Here is a 14,519-nt window from a genome sequence, read left to right on the forward strand (position 1 = left end):
CCAAGGGGAACATCTTTGGTCCAGACAACCATGTCCTGCAATATCTATTTTGAGACCACAATTTGTCCCCCACAGTAATTGCAAATTAATTTACAATAATAAGCCATGTTATGTACAACATGGTTCCATGCCATTTCATCAACTAAGCAAAAAGGACACTCTATTCTGCATAGGCATGCAAATGACCGTTTACCAAATCAAGTGATCCAGCATTCAGGGTGACATATATTAGAGCCTGGAAGAGAAATGAGACCAAGTGAACCGAGAAGGGAGTGGTGAAAAGTAAACTTGGAGAAAACCAAGCCAAAACTGGCAATGTTTTCCCAATAATAAAGACACATCTATAATTAACAGGCTTTCAAGAGTATTCAGCCATGTATTACTGCATCACACCTCATAAAACATTCATTCAAAAGCCATACCAGGGAAGCACATCCTCGCTCTATAAGCACATGCAGAGCACTGAAGAAGAGAAGCCTTTGAAGTGAGACATCCCCTGCCCTACATAGGTGACCAAGTATGGAAGGGAGCCATATTGCTAACAATGAATAAATAAATAAAACTGAGAAGGAAATGGAATGTGAGGGATGTTAAAATTAAAATATGTTATTAAATAAATACAGAATGTTCCCAGTGAAGTAAACAAATTTCTAGAAAATGTATGCCGATGTAAAGAGTTAACAAACATGCAGATAATGGCAAGAAATCTACCTAAAGTCATCTATTTTTGAACTTTTAAATTTATTTCAACCTTGGTAATAAGATCAAGTTATAAAAATGTACATGTAACAAGATAAAACATATTTCAAAGCCACGGTATTTTTTTAAAGATTTTATTTATTTACTTGAGAGAGAGAGAGAGAGAGAGAGTGCACATGAGCAGGGGGGAGGGGCAGAGGGAGAGGGAGAAGCAGACTCCTCACTGAGCAGGAGGCCCAAAGCGGGGCTTGATCCCAGGACCCTGAGATCATGACCTGAGCCGAAGAAGGCAGACGCTTAACCGACTGAGCCACTCAGGTGCCCCTAAAGCCATAGTAATTTAAAAAGTATATCAATGACCCAGAAGCACACAAATAAGCCACCTAAACAAATGAGGGTTCTCAGAAAGAGATCTGTATAAATGTACACTTATATGCCAGAGGTAGAGAAAGAGTGGATTATTTCATAAATAGTGCTGGTGAAACTGGCTCACAATATGACCAGTTTTTTAAAAGTAGAAATGGGTTTCTACCTCGTATCTTCAATTCCAAATAGTTTAAAAACTCAAGAGCAAACCTGTAAAGTTAATAAAGGGAGGAGAGACTAAACTGTAAGCCCAGAATAGGGAAACATTCCTGAAATGACTCAATGCAGAGACCACAATAATATTAAAAACTGGTGGGTTCATCTACATTAAAATTAAAGATTTTTGTTGTTGTTAATGAGAGTCACCAACGACAGTTATCAGGCAAGTGACGTACCGGGAGAAAGTGTTCACAATACCTAAAGCTAAGAAGGAATTTGTTTCTAGAATATACAGGAACTCCACAAGAATGCTTTCAAGGAACTTCTTGCCAGAAAAGGGCAAGAGACCCGATTCACAAAAAGGGAAATTAAATTAAGTAAATGAAGAGATGCTCAACCTCACTTATAATCGTAAAAAGGCAAAATTAAACTATGAAGTACAAATAACATCCATCAGATTGGCAAAAATCAGGAAATTTGTTAAGAAAAAAAGAAATCATTGTGCAGTATTGGTGGGGACACAAACCTAACAACAAGTTGCAGATTTCCTAGTAAAATCAGTACGCTTACATCCTACGATCCAGGCAATGCTGCTTGTGGACAATATTGCCTCAAGAAACTATCACCAACAGATTCAATATATCTAGGCTCCTTAGGGGGAAAAATGAATACATACTGCATGAAAGCCAAAAATATTTATAAAATTTTTTTTAATAAAATTTATAAAAATTTTGACTCTTCCATGTCCCTATTTCCAAACACATATTCTCTATGGTTGTAACTTAACCCTTGCTGAAACGATAAAACGAAAGGTAAGACTAAACAAAGTGTGATCATTTCTTTTCACTGGTGAGGTTAAGGACAGACAAAGCAGCAGATGTAAAGAAGGGACTGTTTTAGCATGGGGAATCAGAAATCTGAATCCCAGTCCAGGCTTTAGCATGTTTCTGTGAATTGGATAACTTACCATCTCTGCCTGCCTCAGTTTCTTCATCTATAACACAGGGATATTACCTATCTTGCACAACACCAGGAGGATTAGAGATAATCCATGTAAAGTGTCTGACACACATGAAGTGTTCAATAAATTGGAAGTGACTTTTTTTCTTTTAAAACCAGAAAAAAAGAGTATCATGCACTAACCCTAAAAGGTTTGGGTGCTCAGCCTAACCTGTCTTAAACAGAATACCAAAGTCACAGCAAGAGGCATGGAAACCAAAGAGACTGATTCAATGGGAACTCATATGTCTGTTTTTTCCACTAAAGAATAGGGATAAATAATATCTCTTTCCACATTCTTATCAAAAACTGTAAAGGTTAAGGTTGGGAGGAAGCTTCTTTTAGCTTCTGGGAAATGAATATAAGGCTGCCGCTGGTGGTACTTAAGACAGTGGTGATTATGCAACTGGTGTCAGAGTCCTGACTCAACAAATGTAAGGAAGGGGTATTCACAGAAGTAATGTAGGGAAAATGCTCTTGGGAGAATTCCAGTTATCCGTGACTGAGTAATCCTAAGACCTCAAAGCAGACCATGAAAAACAACCTCAAAACAAAATCAGATCCAAAGTCAGGACTTTACACATCATCTATTTAATGGACACCAAAGAGGAAAATCTACACCTGGGAATCTTGATAATCTGGCGGCTAACGTACTGTACATTTAAATTACCATCTCAGCATTTCCAGCCTGGAGCAGTTGTTTTACTTTGGCCCTGATTTCCCACCCTATGGACTTCGAGGTGCTGGCAGAGGTCAGTACACTGAACCGGTCTCACATATAGATGTAATACTACTTCATAAAAACAGGAAGATGCTGTGGTCATTATTTACAATATATACTCAGTTGAGTGATATTACTAGTACCTGTGTCACTAAATATAAGCAACCAGAAACAAGTAAAACTCTAAGCAAGTCAAAATCTTTGAAATCTTTAAGTATTAATAAAAGCTTCCTGATTTTTGTACGGGTTGAGAACCACTGCTTTAAAGGTTACAAATTCCAAAGAAGACAATTTTTATTTTATAATAGACATGAAAAAATGAGAGGGTTTTGAGAAGATGAAAATCCTAACACATTTATCTCCACCCCTAGTCCTCTCTTGGTCATAAACTTTTCCTTGGCATTTAACATCAAAGCTTGTTATGCTTTCATTCCTATTCATAAGCCATTGCAACTGTCCCACACAGAAATGGCAGAGCCCTATGTATTAAAAAAATATATATATTTCATTCCTCACTTATAAAACAAAAATCACTCACTTTATCTCTTTCCTCCCCCAATTTCTCCCCTTCTCCTGATACTTTGACATAATTCTAAGGAGGAAAAGTTATAGATCACTGTAGATATTCCAATTGTTGAAGAGAAAATAAATCTTTTATCCAGCATTTCCCAGTGAAAATGTACTCCCCATTTTAATTTATATTCTTCTCAATGCGACATAAAATATTAGCTAAAGAGAGCCTTAACTTTAAGCATTGCAAAGATAAGAAAAATAAACTTATTTCCATCTGAGGAGTACTACAAAAATACTTAATATATAATTTAAAGTATATACGGGTTTACCAGCGTCTTTCCATAACATGACCTTTCCTTTCTTTCCTTCTTTCTTTCAAGTAATCTCTATGTCCAACATGGGGCTCGAACTCACAACCCCGAGATCATGCTCTACCCACTGAGCCAGCCAGATGCCCCTGTCATATGACCTTGTTAGTGGGTATCCTCAACTGGGGGAGTGGGGAAGTTGGAAGGGCTATGTATGGTGGTAGTATGGTAAGTATGGCAGTGGGCTATAGAGAGTCACACACATCATTTTTTAATTTATTATTTCTTTTCTGGGACATAAAGTGTTCTAGGGGTAAACCAGAAGTACTGCTTTTTTATTCTAAAAAGATATAATATGTTAATCTGACCCTTTAAAAAGATACTGGCTACTAAGACCTGATATACGATTTCTATAAATTAAAATATACTGTTAGAATTTTGGCAGCAGAAAACAAATCACATTGATGCAAACACAGCTAAATCTAGTTACTAAAACAGAGGAAGTGTAAATTTCAAATCAGGAGGGGGGGGGGAGGAAACACCACAAAGAAACCCCCGAGCTCTGGAGGGAGAGAGTGGAAAAAGATCTGAAGATGTAGGTAAGGCTAGTCTCAAGTCGGTTTTACCAGCTCCCTTGGAATGGCGAAAGACCCCTGAATCAGCATTGCCATCTCTTCCTTAGGCAGCAACTTTCCAGATTACAGAAGGGCCAGGACTACAAATCGAAAGACTTGTTGAAGTCCCAGCATCTCCATTTACTAATATGACCATGGACAAGTCACATTTTATCAGCCTCAGTTTCCTCTTTCCATAAAATGTCCTATTTCACCAGACTATTAAAGGGAATAACAAATTATAAATGAGATCTAGAAAATGTGCTCTGTAAACAGAAAATAAGGATCTTAAGATCTTATCATTATTCCTAGGTTATTATTTAATTATTAGTAAATTCTGCTAGGGTAGGAGTAAATCCTGTTTCTAAATAGGGTACAAGTTCAGAAAGTCACAAAGGCTGTTCTATTTTATCTTGAAGTACAGCTACCGATGTTCAACAAAGTCCTCAAATAAATTAATGAACCGGAGGGCCAGGAGCATACTCAGGTATAAAAGTACTATGGTTGTACAGGCCATTCAAGAGTCTCTCTCACTGACCTGTTTTCACTTTTAGTCTTGCCATGTATTTGGCAAGAGAAGACACGTAGGGCACCTGGGTGGCTCAGTCGGTTAAGCAACTGCCTTCGGCTCAGGTCATGATCCCAGGGTCCTGGGATCGAGTCCCACATTGGGCTCCCTGCTCAGCAGGGAGCCTGCTTCTCCCTCTCCCACTCCCCCTGCTTGTGTTCCCTCTCTCACTGTGTCTCTCTGTCAAATAAATAATAAAATCTTTAAGAAAAAAAAAAGAAGAGGCGTAAACACAGACATATCACAATGAAATTCACATTTAAGAAGCCCACGTCCATCTATCTAGAGAAAAGATAAAATTAATTGCTCAGCTCTTATAATGTATCTTGACTATTTACTGCTAACACAATCATGCCAATTATTGATATTATCGCAATGCTTAGAGCAGCTGCATTTTAAAAGTGATTAAAGTTCTGAAGGACTACTGGAATAATGGGATCACAGAATTCAAATCACTGCTGGGGGCGGGGGAAGGGAGGGAGAGGACAGTACAAATTTACTAGGCTACCTGACTACAAAAGATTTTCCTTTCTAAGCAAAATGAATTACACAGGAAACATATTTTATTAGAAAAAGTACAAATTAGAACGGCACAGCCAGCATGTGACATCATGAATTTAAATCTACAACTAACCCTGTTTCCTGCGGAGGCCTGGCTGCCCAATAAGGTGAAGGAGCTAAATGCATGTAGTAGTGGTATTATGCATATTCCCCCGGTGCTGCAGAAAAAGACCCTTCCTTGCAGAATCTCACTTTCCTCCCCTCGAGTCATTTGTTCACATCCCTTCCTCCAAAACAGAAGAGTAAGAGGATACTACTGGCTTTCACATTGTTCAAACATTGCATTTGAGGCCAATCTGCCCATCAAACTGATTCTTCTCAACCATCCAACCTCCCTTAGTGACCCTCCACCAGACTGGAGTTTCACCAGGTGGATAAATATAGGCAGAGAAACAAGGCCAGGCTTTCATTAGGGGAAAAGTCAATCTGACTTAGTCTGCAGAGACAGGAGCTGCCAGGGAAACGAAGAAGCAAAGTCTGTGCCTAACACCAACCTCTTCTCTAGCGGTTTGCTCTCCACCTATGAACATCTGAGAACGAGCAAGATATGGATGGATGTGAAACTATCATCTACTTGGTGAATTTGAGGAAAGTCATTCTCAGTTTTATCTGATGGAAAATGGAATATAATGAATAAAGATATCTGGCTCATACCTTTAATAGGACCTTCTGTCTGAGCGAGGGAGCCTGGCTAAGAAACCACAACTGCAGTTAACAAGCCAGACACCAGACTAAACACCTCAGAACTAGCTGTCCCTCATTCCTGGTCGCTACTTTTCCAGCGTGTCTGCATCACTAATTCCTCAGTTCCTGAAAGCCTGGCTCCCTCCTCACTGCTCCCCCCAAACCAACCCCCCCCCCAACAAAACAAAACAAAAAATAACAACAAAGTGGGGCTCTGCTGAAGAGGTGGGATTTCGGAGCCTGGGCACCAAGACTCTCGTTCTCCTTTCCACCTCACACTTCGCCCGCCACTCACCCTCTCCCCCGCCCCAGGTCCCCACTTCTCCCACACTACTCTTCTAACACCCAAGCCTCCCAGGGCCTTCCAGCAGAAAACCCCCGTCAGCAAAGGAGCAACAAAGCGCCCCGCTTCGGGCAGCGGCAGGAGGAGGCGGAGAGGGCGGAGAGAGCAGCTGGGGACTCCGGGAAGCCTCCTGGGCACAGGCAGCCCAGGCTGGAAAGCGCCCGCCAAGGCTAAGAGAGTGAGCTCGGGCAGGTCCCGCAGGCGGCCGCCCAAAGCCGTCCCGCCCTCCCGTGTGGGTCCCACACACCCGGGGGCGGCACGGCCACCGCCAACAGAGACCCCTGGGGGCGAAGGCGGGGAGGGGGGGCGCGACCGGGCACACGCACACAAGTGCGGCTGCGGCGCGGAGCTGGAGAGCTGCCTCGGCGGCACCCAGGGGCGGCGGCCAGTGACAGCCCAGCGCCCGGCCCACGGGCTCCCGACCTGACCACACGCACCTGGACCAGGCAGCCACCCTGCTCCCTCAGGGCGCTCTCCGGGGACTCGGCTTCAGGGCGGGGCTCCGCAGGCTGGAACCGGCGGCGACGGAGACTTCACTCCTCCATCCTGGGACCCGGCGGCACGTTACAGACAGCCGTGCACTTCCTGTTTGAAAACACGGGAGGGAAAGAGCGAGAGATCCGAGTGTTGGCAGAGTGGAGGGAGGGGCGCAGACCGGCTGGAGGGAGCACCGGGGGGCTGCGGGTTGCATAACTACCGCCGTCCCCGCCCGCCTCGCCATGGTCGCTCCAGGAGCTGTCCCCCGCGCCGGGCAGGCAGCGACCCGCCACACCGGCTCCCAGCGTGGTGGCTCCCCGCGGGCCCGGGCCTCCCCCTGCCGGAGGCCTCGCAGGCAGCGCGCAACCGGCACGCTTGTAGTCCTTCCGTTTCCAGCCCCTGCCCGGGTTCTCCCCTCCCCATTTGTACCGAGTCAATGGACTGCACGCTTCCTCCCGAGCGCAGAGCGCAGTGCCGCGTGTAGTCGGCCTCCGTTTTCCTCCTTTCCTCTCCTCCCCGCCCCCGCCCCTGCAACAAAATCGCCGTGGGGAAGGTGTAAAGACAGGACCGAGCCTTTCCAGGGGAGTGGAGGCTGGATTTATGCAAAAATTTTAAGCGAATAGCCACATCCCAGTACATCCACTCCAACTCAGCAACTGAAAGAGCCTCAGGATGGGAAATGACTTGTCTTGCGCCTGGCTGACTCAAAAGAAAGCGTGCACACAGCTGCCACAAACTGGGGGTGGTGGTGGAGGGGAGTTCCAGGGTCCTAGGGTCTCTACGCGGACAACCTCATCCTCACAGTCCCCTAACATTCCATGTACCAATTCCACTCAGAAGATAATGGTATAGTGTATTGTTTCAGAAAACAAGTTAAGTATTTCTTTGTGCTTTTGAAATCACAGAGCAGTTCCAAAATTCTGAGTTTGGGTTCACTGCTTTACCCTCTGACTTAGGTGAACCTCAGGATAGTGTTTAAAAAACAGTAAACAGATGGTTTAAGAATCTGCCATATGCAGAGCGTGCCAGCTCTAGGAGTTCATATGTGTGCTCAGTGCCGGGTTTCTGGGCTTCCAGGTGTGGACGGCTTCATCTGTACCCTGCCTGCCCTTCCACACAAATCTCTGGGGTCACAAGGCATTTACAGGACTGTCTCGGATAAATAGCTCCTTTTATCATCAAGCTGATGGCTTAAATAAAAGTTATTCATCTTTCAAAACTCAGCATGGAGAGTAGGATAATTATTCTACATAAAGAGCCAAATTTTGACTAAAGCAGAAATTGGTGGTAAGCTCCTACTCTGTGCTAGACAGCATCTCATTCTAATCTGCTCTTAGTTTTAACATTTCCCAACAGATCTACAAATGTCCTATTCTCATATTCCCAACTGAGGAAACACGGTCAGAGAAGTTAAGTAACTGTCCTGATGTCTCAGCTAGAAAATGGTCAAATGGAGAGTTGAATAACAGGTCTTTCCTAAGTATAAAATCTGGGCCATTTCCTCTACACTCTGCTAATTCTCAAAACAATAGTGAATCCCGGGAGAAAAATCAAGCCCAGCGACCATCTGTAATCCATTTCTTCATCTCCAAATGATCCTGCAGTTTACAAGCTGTAACCCCGTTGAACTAGCCAGGGTCCTTACCCACCTCAGTAATATATACCTTGATTACCCAAGCAGAGGACACTGTGCTCTTTCCTACTACCTACTACTGGCTCTTTCAGCCTTTTCAGAATTACTCAGTGGCAAAAGTTCAAAAGGTTCTAGGATAGCCTCTCTTATGCCAAGGTACAAAGTCTGAGCAAGTTCAGAACCTAATCGGCTGACTAATATTTGTTCCCTGAATTATTTTTCTCTAACTGTGATTTTTTAAGAGGGCAAACAACACAACACACAGATGGCCTCAACTTTTCGTGAAACTGTTGAAATTCTGTTTTCTATTTCCTTCTGCTTCAGCACTTAGCTCACACTCACCTGTCAGTAGCATGCTATCAGCCTCCAGACAAGCCAAGAAACAGAGCACATGTAAAAAGGTGATTAAGAACCTTGGCAATGGCGAGACCCCGGACACTTGCGGAGACTGAGGGAGGAGGTGAGTGCTTTTATCCTATGTCCAGATGAACTGCATCTCACTTGCCCTTGCCCACTCCCTCACTAAGGAGCACATTCTGGAGTTGTAGACTGTGCAGGTGATCTGCCAAGGGCAGTCCAAGTGTAGCAGCCCGGTGGTGGCGGCGGGGAGGGGGCAAGGGTGGGGGGAGGGGCAGAGATACAGTCTAATGAGGCCTTATTACTGAGGGGGCTTATTCCTGAGGGGTCTCAGCATCCTTTTAGGGTCCAGCTCTGCTTTGGCTGCCACCTTTTACTTTCTCACAGTCCATTGCTTCCCTGGACTTATCAACTCTTCACCTCTTTTCCCAGACTTAATGCTTTTTCCCAAAGCACTACCATTTTTACCCCACAAAGTACATGGTGGGAGGGAAGCACGTAGCTCAAAACTTCTCTCACTTCTCTCTCATCTAAAAAAACCCTGTCAATAATTACCATGTTTTTGAGGATACAATTCTATTTTAAAATACATTTTGGTATCCCTGCCTCCATTTTTGTTACTCATTATGACTCCAAGAGCCTAGAAGGAAAACCTCTGAAGAGAAAGGAAATTCTTCAGAAAAATCAAAGGAAACATGCTGAAATTAACTTGCATGGATCCCACAGTGTACAGTTTGGGTAATACAACACTCCTACGACTGCATCAGTCCCAGACCTGTTTCCTAACAGCCACAAGGTCTAAGTATCTTTCTTTCCCATTGTTCAGTTATTCTCCCGCACCTTCTGTGTTTCATAGAGAAGTGCTTCTACCTTACACCTGTTGAGTAGAAAAAAAAATTAAATCACAACCTCATAGGAAGAGAAAAAATATGCTCCCCAGTAGGTACAAATCATGCCACAAGAGATAAAACTGATTTTGGAAGAATACTGGAAGTTCATTTTGAAAGTCTCCACTCCCTAAGTACAACAGCCCATGGATTAAGACGGCAACATTGTGAAAGCCATTTTGGAGGTTCCAAATTAAGTGACAAGCGAAAGCTTCTCTGAGGACTAACAAGTGTAGAGGAGGAGATGATAAACTCGTATCTTAAATGATACTGCTTATCCTTCTTCATCTTAAAAAGAAAGACAAAGACCTTACCTTGGTGGTTAAAAATGTTTGCCACAGATTTCATTGTATGAGGATTCCTGGTCATTATTACAGATGGATTTTGCAAACAAGAAAAAGAAAATTGACAAGAGTGCCTCTCCGTCCTAGCAGCCTTCACATCAGTGTCCCTGTCTGTCTGCACTTCCAGGGTGGCAATGCAACAGGCTTTTCTGAGAAGGAGGTCTCTGGCACTCACACTCACCTCCCAGCCTCTGCAAACCTGGGCCATGGCTTTCAAGGAAGATGTCCTCAGAGCCAACTGGCTGGCTTGATTGGCATTTACCCACAGAGGGTTATTAGCCATTTTTGAGGAGCCAGAGTGTCATTTCCCATGGCAAAAATGCAGTAGATGGGTGCAAGTCATTTTTTTAAAACTCTGCCTGCAAGACAGTTTACGGTCCCTTCTGGGCACAGAGTTTCCTGGCTCTGAACAAGCTGAGAAGGAAAGCACTGCTTAGAGCACCCCACAGCATGACTTAGAAGACCCCGCTACAAAGCAGAAAGATAGGGCCAGGGTGATTACAGGCCTCGGCTGCTATATCTTGCGACTCAGTGCCTCAGTTTCCCCAGCTTCCAATCACACGTACAAATTCACCCATGCTGCACGGAATTAGTAACTTTACCTGGGACCCTCACATGCCCTGCCCCCCTGAATTTGCAGATCTGCTTTTTCAGGGAAGAGTCATTAACACTGTGAGAAGCAGCAGTGGAGTTCACAGATGTTAAGTCATTTTCTCAAAGCAGCAGGTAATGGAGCTAAAACTCACCCTGGGTCTGTTCTTCCTCCTTTTAACTGAAGAGAAACGAGTGGGTGCATCTTGGCTGTGGATTTATTATTCTGTGCTATACAACTTTTACTCAGAAGACTCTTACTTTTCAAACACAACTTGTAATGTTCTCTCAGCTGCATCATGTTACTTCATCACCTTGCCAAATTTCTGTAAAGTGTAAAGTATAAACATGTATTTTCCAACAGGCCCACTGATTTTTAAACCCTAGCAATGGAAGTCCATACAAATGAGGTTAAATATGCTCTGGGGCTGCAGCTGAACATTATTTTATAAAATAATAAATAAGATCCACTAGTCAAACTGTGATGATGAAAAATCTCAATGTATTTTTTCCAAGTTTCCCCTCTCATTCTTCAGTTAGTATGCAAATATATAAGTAAAAGTGGGCCACAGTGGCTGATGTGCAGCGATTTAAAGAGCATAAATATGAAAGAATAGCAAGAAACCACAAAAGTTTGACTAAATGCAAATACCTGTACACAAGTTAAGAGTATTCAAAATGTTCCTGGCACAAACTGTTAGCAATGGACAGCCTTGGATTATTTACTGACTGTTGATCGTGCTGTGTATTGTGTAGACTAAACACTGTCCTGTAAGATATTTTTCTTTGGAAAGCATGTTTTGTCTATTTATCTTCTGTAGTGGGTATTTCTGCTTCCTTATTAAAAAAAAATACTTAGGGGCGCCTGGCTGGCTAGTCAGAAGAGCATGCGACTCTTGATCTTGGGGTTGTAAGTTTGAACCCCATGTTGGGTATAGAGATTACTTAAAAATAAAATCTTCAAAAAAATTTAATTCTCTTTGGGCACCCGTTTAAAAAATAATCTATTAAAAATCCAACAAGTTAAAAGGGTTGGCCCCAACAAGTCAAATAAATATAATGTTCACTACCAAGAAAATAATGTTCTTAAAAAGGATTTTAAAAATATATACACATCTGATGGTAGAAAAATATATGAGTTGATAGGGAATACATCACACACGTCACTGTCTATCGAATATATCAATTCTCAGTGATCTATTATAATGGAATCTTGAAGAAAAAAAGCAATTTGTGAAAAATTTAAGGTGACAAAATCGGATAGTTGATTTTCATTTCCTTTCCTTTGCCTGTAACAGAATGGCTAAGGCAAACAGCATAAAAGAGTAACAAAATGCCTAGAAAATCCAGAAACATTATTATAAACTTTTGCAAGATTATTCATCAATGTTTAAACTAAACCAAATTCTAACCACTTGACATGTCTTGACTCAATTATTCCTGACAACAACCTTCTGAGGTAGAAATTAGCACTACCTCTGTATCACAGATCAGGAAACAGACGCAGAGATACTAACTTGTCCAAAGTAACAGTTAGCAAATACCAGAACTTGGGCAGCCTGGCTGGCCATGGAGTCTACTTTTAACCAACACATTTTACTACCAATAAGGCACAACTGGATTGGGCTTGCTTCTTCCAGCATGAAAGGTCATGGTGGAATAGTCCCATGGGGATGGCACAATGGATATGGCAGATGAAAGGCTTAGAGTTTTTCCTTTTTGCAGCAAAAATGGTTGTAAGTGGTAAGGATATACAGCCTGCTACATGTTGCTGAAAAAAAAAAGGAATATGGGAAAGAAAGGAAAAGATATTTGTGGAATGGAAAAGCCAGGAAGAAGAGCTGCTTCCTCGCCTTGAGTGGAATCCTGGATTGCAAGGCTCCAGGATCGCCTGGCTCCAGCACAACGGAGTTAGCAAGGGAAGGGAATGCAATGAACTCCGTGTACTTTGATCTTCCTGAAGCATTTGATACAGTGTCCCATGAAATCAGGATCACTAAATCAACTGAAACTTATGTGGCAACAAGAACCACACAAGAGTTAAGCAGGCTAGAAAGAAAAACACTGGATATATCTACTAATATGATGAAGAAAAGAACCACAAGGAACAGTGTTCAAAAGTAACTTGGAAATTACTCACACTGTTATAATCAAATGTACACATAGCATCAATTTGGGTGGTGTAAAAGGGCAAATGAGGGCAAGCCAATTGAATCCGTTAAATTAACAGAGAGGTGAAGAAAAGCAAATTCACTTTCATTTTTGTGCTTCTGTTAATTTTCAGGGAGGGGCTAGGATGTCCAATGGGTACTAACCACCTCTAGACCTGAAATGCCGAGGTTGAGGTAAGTAAAGTAAGCAACGGCAAACTGGATAGGTTTAAAATTTTTGGACCTTAGGTTTGAACTTCAAAAAGCATGATCCTATTATTCCACAAACCATGTAAAGTTCCATGAGAAATAATATTCCTTTCAACAAGAAGACTCTGTTAGCAAAATTCAAAGAAACAAAGGGGCTCAAAGGCTGAATTTGGAGGTCAGATGAAAAAGTCAGTGGTGTATGTATAATCTGGCCCCACTACAAATATGCCACACAAGCAGAAGGTCATGAGAATGGTTTGCAAACACACGGCAGGATAAAGAACAGTGGAGAAGGAAGAGAGAAGAGAGCTAAAACTTGAACTAACATTATTTTTTTAAGCATAAATTATAATTTCTAATTTCTTTAATGTTGAGAAATTGCTTTTCCCTTGGTAGAGCTGCTTGCCTTCCCAGCAGAAATTATACTTTAAACATCAATAGTTGATTTAGAACTCAAGAAATGGGAGTAAGAGAGGTCTGTAACATTTGGGGGAAAAAATGGCTTAAGTTCAGGCTGGCCCCCAGGAAATGTATAAGTGAGCAGCACTTCATTCAACTCCTAAGAGACTCTGGACTGAACTGGGAGCCCTGTAGCCTCCAGAACTCACACTCTGAGAGACTGTTGATGAACAGTCACCAAGGAAATCCTACATATTCCCTTTCCTTCCAAACAAAGGAAAAAAGGCAAATTTAACACAAAGCCATAAAGATTAGAGCCGTACTACATTCTAGATATGAATGGGAAAATGACCAAGTTCTGAAATTATCTTCCCCAAGCATTGATTAGTGGCCCCCTCCCATGGTTTAAAAAATTATCCACACAATGACAAACCCATTAGGCTCAGCCCAGACACCCGCCCCTCCACTCAGAAGCACCTCCAGGACCCTTTAAACACAATCATCCAGGCCAGGCCCCACCCCGAATCTACACCATCAGAATCACTGCTGGGGGTTAGTGTGTGAATCTGTCCATTTAAGGAACTCCCAGGGGACTCTAAGGTGCAGCCTGGTTGGGGAACCTCTGCTGCAGACATTCTACTCCTTTCTTCACTCAACCACCAGAACTGCTGAAGTCAGAGACTGGAGCAAATAATGTCTCTTCCCATGAACCTTTAGTGGAATAACCTTCCAACGCAATGGAATGAAGTCCAAATTCTTTAGCAGGACACTCCAGGGCCTCTGTAATCTGTCCTAAACTGCTTTTCTGCTATCCTTTCTTCCCACATCCCTCCATCACAGCACCATCTCCAAAAACATTACATGCTTCTTTCACGTCTCCAAACCTCACCACCCCTCAGTCTTCCACCCTTTCTCTACCATCCTTTAAGGCCCTGC

General features: G+C 42.7%; 1 protein-coding gene across 6 annotated transcripts in view; it reads right to left on the reverse strand.

Moving 5' to 3' along the window:
• The window catches only part of LRRC8D (leucine rich repeat containing 8 VRAC subunit D), a 113,230-nt gene that overhangs the window by 84,871 nt on the left and 13,840 nt on the right, over positions 1–14,519 (reverse strand). For 4 of the 6 annotated variants that reach the window (XM_032424124.1, XM_032424151.1, XM_032424161.1 and 1 more), the window contains one exon: positions 6,973–7,120. The exons of 1 other annotated variant lie outside the window; for it this stretch is intronic. The gene's annotated coding sequence lies outside the window, so the exon portion shown is untranslated. Of the gene's footprint in view, positions 1–6,972; positions 7,121–7,441; positions 9,250–14,519 lie in introns of those variants that run through there. One more of the 6 variants, XM_032424132.1, reaches the window with a different exon arrangement.

The sequence above is a fragment of the Phoca vitulina genome, unplaced genomic scaffold (genome assembly GCF_004348235.1).
Source record: "Phoca vitulina isolate PV1807 unplaced genomic scaffold, GSC_HSeal_1.0 scaffold2, whole genome shotgun sequence".
Classification (NCBI taxonomy): Eukaryota; Metazoa; Chordata; class Mammalia; order Carnivora; family Phocidae; genus Phoca; species Phoca vitulina.